At 50.1% G+C, this 8,046-nt stretch overlaps 1 long non-coding RNA gene across 2 annotated transcripts in view; it reads right to left on the bottom strand.

The window, feature by feature from the left end:
- Nucleotides 1-7,761, bottom strand: part of LOC146395797 (uncharacterized) — a 76,123-nt gene extending 68,362 nt beyond the window's left edge. For both annotated transcript variants that reach the window (XR_014829310.1, XR_014829311.1), the window contains exon 1: nucleotides 7,676-7,761. This is a non-coding gene — a long non-coding RNA (uncharacterized LOC146395797). The remainder of the gene's footprint in view (nucleotides 1-7,675) is intronic.
- Between the last annotated feature and the right edge of the window lie 285 nt (nucleotides 7,762-8,046).

The raw sequence follows: 8,046 nt of genomic DNA on the forward strand, positions 1-8,046 counted from the left end.
CAACCTATAACTCATATTTCCTTGCTGGGCACATCCTTGGGGTTCTGCCAGCGCCAACCCTACCTCTGAGCCTGGAAGTGCCAACACCAAGCAGCAGGTGGGCAACATCAGGGCTCCTCATTTCCCATCAGGCTTTACCTCTACCAACAATTCTGATCCCAACTTCCTGCCCCCTGATCCCACCCAGATCTGCCTGCACAGCTCCTGAGCACCTGTGAGCCTGATTTTGTCGTCCTCTCTCTCAAATCACAGGACTTATGGAGGGGGGTGTTTTTCTCTCAAAGTCTCCCATATCCCTCACTGCTCCTATCGGTCAGTGCTCTTTTAAGTCAAGCAGCCAAACACACTTCGAGTCAGGTAACTGACTTTAAATTATTTCCCACCCCCATTCTTCACCACCCCTTCTTTTATGTGACCTGGGCTTAGTTAAGATTTTCCCTCAGGGCTGCACGAAATGAGGGAAAAGCTCAGATGGAAGGAAAAGAAGGAAATTTTCAGAGGACCTGCAGGAGAAAGTTCTCCAAAGTGGACACAGCCTGCCCACCAAAGGACCTCTGCTTTGACACTCTCCATTCTAGGACACCAGCCAGCTCTCCAGATGCAAGACACCGTGCAGGCCTGACTCTGGCAAACTGCATGCCTGATACTCAAGCCAACTGCTTGTGGGTTCAGAGTTCTACTCTGGGAAAACTCAAAGGCAGTCAGATTCCCAATGACCTGTCCAGTGGTCTTGACTTTGGGCTCCCTGAGCAGACTCAGGGACCCAGAGACCCAGATGTGTGAAGGCAGAACCATTTCCCTTATACCAGGTAAGCCAGTTTGGACTGGAAAGGCAGAGGCAGCCTGGAACCTACGCCTCCTGGCCGGGCACCTCCTGGGGGGATACATCATCCCCATTTCCAACCCTATCTTCTTGAGCCGCTCCCGCAGCATATGGAGGTTCCCAGGCTAGGGGGTCTAATCAGAGCTGTAGCTGCCAGCCTACACCACAACTCACAGCAACACTGGATCCTTAACCCGCTGAACAAGGCCAGGGATCAAACCCTCAGCCTTATGGTTCCTAGTTGGATTCGTTAACCACTGAGCCACAACAGGAACTCCTCCAACCCTATCTTTGAGCCTGGAAGTGCCAACACCAAGCAGCTGCTGGACTTGGCTGGTGCTTTGGTGCCCTCTGGTGCCCGTTCTTTCTAACAACAACTCAGAGCCTTCCTCCTGCCTCCTGAACTAACCATGGACTGCACTGGCCATGGGCTCCTCATAGCTGATTTAATTCCCCCTCTCCCTCTGGGAACAAACAAGCACCTTACAGAGGTGGGTGTTTCTCTCTCAAAGTCAGCCATCACACTCACTCCTCTTAGTCAATGAGCTGAACCCTCTCCAAATCAGGTAACTGGGTTTAAATTAATTAGCTTCTCCTCTTAATTTTGTGACTTGGCTTAGGGTAAGATCCTCCCTCAGTAGTGAACAAGAAGAGGGAGAGGCCAAGACAGAAGCAAAAGAAGGAACTTTTCAGAGACCCCTCATGAGACAGGTCTCCAGGATGGACAGAGCCTACCCACTAAGTGACCTCTGTCTGCTTTTACCCTCTCCATTCACAGCCACCAGCCCAGCTTTCCTGATGCCAAAGAACGAGCAGGCCTGACTCTGGAGAACTGCAGGCCTGATACGCAAACCAACTGCTTGTGGGTTCAGAGTTCTACTTTGGAAAAATCCAAAGGCAGTCAGTTTCCAACAGCCTGTCCAGTGGTGTGGACTTTGGGGTACCTGGGCTGACTGAAAGGGACCCAGATGTGTAAAGGCAGAACCAGGTGAGCCCATTTGGACTGGAGCATCAGATATTCCATGTAAGCAACCCCTCCTGGCCAGACACATCCTGGGGGATCCACCACCCCCATCTTGGATGCCATCTTTGAGCCTGGAAGTGCCAATACCAAGGGGCTGCTGAGCTTGAATGGCACTTTTGCGCCCTCTGGTGGCAATTCTTTCTAATAACAACTCAGAGCCCTTCCTCCTGTCTGCTGAACAAACCCATAGGCTGCACTGGGCTTGTGCACCTGAAAGCCAATTTAATTCCTCCTCTTCCTCTGGGAACAAACAAGTGCCTTACCGGGGTGGGTATTCCCCTCCTAAATTCTCCCAGGGCACTTACCCCACCCTATCAACACCACTGCTTTTAGTCAGCGAAACCCACTTCAAGGCACATAACTGGTTCTAAACTGATCATCCCCATTTACTCATGTGACCTGGATTTAGATCAGCTATTTCATCAGCAACAGGGAAAAATAGGAAAAAGAGTCTCAGATGGAAGATGTAAAAGGAACTTTAAGGAAAACTCTCAAGACAGTTCGCAGAGATCAGCACAGCCCCGTAATTACATATTCCATTCAGCACAACCAGCCCAGCTTCCCAGATGCCAAACCCCAGGCAGGGCTGATTCTACAAAACTGTCAGATAAAGATTCAAGGCAGGTATTTCTGGGTCCAGAGTCCAGTGTCTGGAGTATCGAAGGGGAACACATAACCCAGAAAATTTTTGACTAGGCACTGGTCCACCCACAAATGCTGATAGTGCCAACATCAGAAGCTAACAGCAGAAATATGTCCCCTCTGTGAGGTGAGGAAATTTGGGCTAGAAAGTCAGATGCTCCCTGTAACCAAGAAGCAAGCTCCGGGCATGTCCTTGGGATCCCACCAACCCATCTCCAGCACTATTTCTGAGCCTGAAGGTGCAGGCAAGTAGCAGCCAGGGGCTCTGCTGGTGCTACTCTACCATCTAGTAGCCATCCACTCTAACACCCACTCTCAGCCCTTAACCTCTGCCTCCTTCTAGAGCCACAGGGGCTGCACGGTCCTTGGGCACCTGCCAGCTTGATATCATTTCACCTCTCCCTCTAAGTGCACTGAAATGCTCTACAGATGGGGGTGTAACTTAGTCACACAGGCCATCACCCTACCCTGCACCACCCCACCCCCTGAAGTCAATCAGCTGTCCTGAGTTGTAATTCATGTGAGGAAGCTTAAAATCAATCAGCTTCAAATCAATAATGCCCCACCCTTTATATACATAACCAGATTTAGTTAGGTTCCCTCAAACAAAACCATGGAGAGGAGGAAGCAGCTCACATAGAAAGGGAAGAAGGATGTTGGAGAGAACTCTGGAGAGAAAGGACAAAGAAACGAGCACAGCCTGCCCTCCCAAATACCACCACTTTTATACACTCCAGCTTCAAGAACAGCAGACACATTTCTGGATGCCAATATTCAGGCAAACCAATAACTTGAAAACTGCAAGCCCAAGAGTTAAGCCAGGTATTTCAAGATCAAGAATCCCTCCTCCGGAGAAGCAAAGCACAGTGAGACCCCAGACAGACTCTCAAACTCTGGCCACTGGGACCCACATGAAGTCTGGAAGTGCCCCCATCAGATGGTGAGGGCAGAACTACATCCTTTCTGTGAGGTGAGGCAATTTGGGCTGGAGAGTCTACAGCAACCAGTAATCAACCCCCTCCACTCTGGGCATGTCCTTGGGCTTCCACTAACCAACCTCTAACCCCATCTATGAGCCTGGTGGTGTGGCCAGGGAGCTGCAGAGGGGTTCTGCCAGTGCTCTGGTGCTGTCTGGTGACCGTCCACTCTTAACACTAATTCTCAACCCTTCTTCATACCTACCACAGCCAGCCAGGGTCTGCACTGGCCCTGGACACCTGCCACCTCTATCTCAATCTCAGTGCCCTGAAATGCCCTACACACAGGGATATGGCTTTCTCAAAGTTACCCAGGGCACTCATTCTGCCCTACACCACCCTAACCCCAGAAATCAGTCAGCATCCTGCTTTTTAAGTCACATAAGCAGGTTTAAATCAATGAGTACCTTTCAGCCCTGGGACCCAGCTTTAAATCAATAGCCTCCCAAATCTTATACATGGTACCAGGTTTTAGGTAGGTTGCTCCTAAAAGGGTCAGGTAAAGGAGGAAAAGGCTCAGATGGAAAGGTAAGGACGAAGGTGGGGAGAACTCTAGAGAGAAAGGGCACAGAGATGAGCATAACCCATGCTCCAAATACCAGTGCTTTACACACTCCACTCATAACCACAAGCCCAGCTTTCCAGATGCCAAACACCATACAAGTCTGAGTCTAGAAAAATGCAACCCAAGATTCAAGCCAGGTACATCTGGGCCCAGAGTTCTGCCTCTGGAGAATCAAAGGACAGTCAGAGCCCATATAGCCTGTCAAACTCTCTGACCATTGGGTCACCTGAAGTGACCCAAAAATGTGAAGGCAGAGCTATGGCCCCTCTGTGAGGCAAGGCCATTTGGGCCAGACAGTCAGAGATGGTGGAGAATCAACACCTCTCTGGGCAAGTCCTTGGGGTTCAGCCCACCTCCTGCTCCAACCCCATCTCTGAGCCTAGAGTGGCCAGGAAGCAGCAGGTGGGAGCTCCTGGTGCTGTGGCACCATCTAGCGGCCATGCACTCTAACAACAACTTAGAAACCTTAGTGGTGCCTCCCTACACAAATTGCAAATCAGGGAACCGCACTGGACTGAAGCAGGTTACAGTCTGATTTCATTCGTCCTCTCCCCCTGAGCACGATCAAGTGCCTTACCGTCGGAAGTATTTCTTTCTCAGAGTTTCCCAGGGGACTCACCCCTCCCTAGCCAACAACACTGCTTTTCGTCAATCAGCCGAAACAGCTATTAGTCACCCAAACAGCTTTGAATTAATCAGCTCCTCCCCTTAATTCATTTTAGATCAGCTACTTCTGCCAGTTAAACGACAAAAGGAAGATACTCAGACAGAAAATGAAGAACCCTGGGGAGAACTCTTGAGAGATAGTTCAGAGATGGGAACAGCAGGCCCACTACAATATCACATCATTCATGAAGACCAGCTCAGCTTTCCTGATGCCAAACTCCGGGCAAGGCTGATTCTGGAAAACTGACAGTTCAAGATTCATGCCGGGTATTTCTGCTTCTGGAGAATCAAGGGGCTATCAGACCTCAGAAAATTTTGAAACTCTTTGGCCACTATGCCACCCCCAAAGTCTGGACAGGCCCCCATTAGATGTTCTGGGTTGATCTATGTCCCCACTGTGAGGGGAGACAATTTTACAATAGAGTAAGAGGCATCATATAATCAACTCCAAAACTCGGGCCACATCCCAGGGGTTCCATTAACCCGTCTTCAACCCCATCTCTGAGCCTGGAGCTGCGGAGGCTCAGCTGATGCTCTGGCGCCATCTGGTGGCCATCTTCTCAAAAAACCCACAACCTCTCAGCCCTTCCTCCCCCCTCCCTCAGCAGGCCCTGAAAGTCTCTGGCCTTGAGCACGTGCCAGCTTAATTTCACTCCTCCTCTCCCTCTAAGCACAAGGAAATGTGCTATAGGTATAGGGTATGACTTATCTAAAAGTCTCCCAGGCCATCACCCCATCCTGCACCTTCCCACTCCCTGAAATCAGTCAGTTGCCCTGCAATTTAAGTCACATGAACAGGCCTACCCTTCAGCCCTGTGACTCAGCTTTAAATCAATACCCCCCACACCAAATGGTATACACATTAACATGTTTTAGGTAGGTTCCCTCCAACAGGGGTCAGGTAGAGGAAGAAGAGGCTGAGATGGAAAGGGAAAAAGAAAGATGGGGAGAACTCCTGAGAGAAAGGGCATGGGGAGGAGCACAGCCAACCCACCAAAATACTACAGCTTTTACACACTTCATCTATGACTTCAAGTCCAGATTATCAGAGACCAAACACCCTGCAAGCCTGATGATTGAAAACTGCAGCAGAATATTCATGCCAGGTATGTTGGTGCAGAGCTCTCCATCTGGAGAACCAAAGCACGGTTGACCTCAGACAGCCTGTCAAACTGTCTGACCGTTGGGCCTCCCAACCAGGCTGGAAGTGTCCCATAGATGTGCAGGCAGAACTATGTCCCCCCATTGTGAGGTAAGGCTGTTTGTGCCAGAGCATCAGAAAGGATCAGTAAGCAACCCCTCCACTCCAGGCATATCCTTGGGGTTCCCACCACCCATTCTACAACCTCATCCATGAGCCTGGAGTTGCTACCAGAGAGCAGCAGGTGGGCTCTCCCATTGCTCAATCACCCTCTAGCAGCTGTCCCCTCTAATAACAACTCAGAGCCCTTCCTCCTGCCTCCCTGCCCAAACTTGGGGACTGCACTGGACTGGAGCACCAGACAACCTGATTTTGTTCTTCCTCTCCCTCTAAGAACAATCAAGTGCCTTACAGAGGTGGGTATTTCTCTCTCAAATCTCCCAGGGCACACATCCCTCCCTATCCCACACCACTACTTTTAATCAGCTGGACCATTTTTAGTTACGTAACAGGCATTAATCATTCACACACCCCCATTATCTCATGTGATCTACTTTTAGGTTAGCTTCTTCCGCAACAGTCAATGACAGAAGGAAGAGGCTCGGATGGAAAATGAAGAAAAAACCTTAGAGAAAACTCTCAAGATGTAGTTCACAGGGACGCACACAGCCATCCCAACAAAGTACCACAGCAATTACACATGGCAGTCCCGAACACCAGACCAGTTTCCAGATGCCAAACCCAAGGCAAAGCTGATTCTAGGCAACTATCATTTCAAGATTCAAGGCAGGTATTTCTGGGTCCAGAGTCCTGCGTCTGAAGAACCAAAGGGTAATCAGACACCAGAAAAATTTTGAAACTTTCTGGACAGTGGGCCACCAGCAAAGGATGGAAATTATTCCATCAGATGCTGAGGTCAGAACTACGTCCCACATACAAAGTGAGGCAGTTTGGACCAGGGGATCGGAGGCTTCCTGTTACCAACCCCAGCACTCTGGGCGCATCCTTGGGGTTCCTCCAACCCACCTCCAACCCCATCTCTGAGCCTGAAGGTGCAGCCAGGGAACTGCAGGTGGACACGACTTGCGCTCTGGCACCCTCTGGCAGCCATCCACTCTAAAACCAACTCCTAGCCCTTCTTACCTCCCTCAGTGTGTCCTGGGGCTTCTTTGGCCTTAGGCACCTGCCAGCTTTGTTTTCTTACTCCTCTCCCTCCCAGCACAATGAAATGCCCTACAGCCAGGGTGTAATTTTCTCAAAGTTGGCAGGGACACTCACCCTACCCTCCCATCACCCCACTTCCTAAAATCAGTCAGCCAGCCCACTTTTTAAGTCATGTGAGCAGGCTTTGAATCAATCAGCCCCCTTTATCCCTGGCACCCAGCTTTAAATCAATAATAACACAGCCTTTATACATGTTACTTGGTTTTAAGTAGGTTCCCCCTAAGAAGGGCCATTTAGAGGAGGTAGAGGCTCAGATGAAAAGAGGAAGTTATGGTGCACCCTCGGGGGAAGGGAACAGGGATGAACATAGCCCAACAAAATAACACTGCCTTTACATAGCCCACCTTCAAAACCAGCAGACCATTTTTCCAGATGCCAAAGGCACACAAACCTGAAGCTTGAAAACTGCAAGGACAAGAATCAAACCAGGTATCTCTGGATCCAGAGTCCTCTGGAGAATCAAAGGGCAATCAGACCCCAGAAAGACTGTCAAACTGGCCACAAGGACACTCGACCTAGCTAGAAGTCTCATCAGATGCTTAAGGCAAAAATATGTCCCCACTGAGAGGTGAGGCAACATGGGCCAGGGTATCAGAGGCATTTTGTAACTAACCTCAATACTCTGGGCTCGTCCTGGAGGATCCCATCAACCCATCTCCAACTTCGTGTCTGAGTCTGAAGGTGCAGTCGGGGAGCTGCGGAGGGGCTCTGCCTGTGCTCTGGCGCCATCTGGTGGCCATATGCTCTAAACACTAACTCTCATGCTTCCGCCTGCCTCCCTCAGCAGCCCCTGGGTCTGCACTGGCCTGAGACAGCTGTCTGCTTCGTGTCATTCCACCTCTGTTTCGAAACACAATGAAATGACTTTCTCAAAGTCAGCCAGGATACTCACCCCACCCTACACCACCTCACACCACTCCACTCCCTGAATTCAGTAAACCAACCCATTTTTAAGTCACATGAGCGAACTTAAAATCAATCAGC

The sequence above is a fragment of the Sus scrofa genome, chromosome 15, assembly GCF_054392235.1.
Source record: "Sus scrofa isolate SSC_HxYL_T2T_F1_AM1 chromosome 15, Sscrofa_HxYL_maternal_Yorkshire_Landrace_v2.0, whole genome shotgun sequence".
NCBI classification, from domain to species: Eukaryota; Metazoa; Chordata; class Mammalia; order Artiodactyla; family Suidae; genus Sus; species Sus scrofa.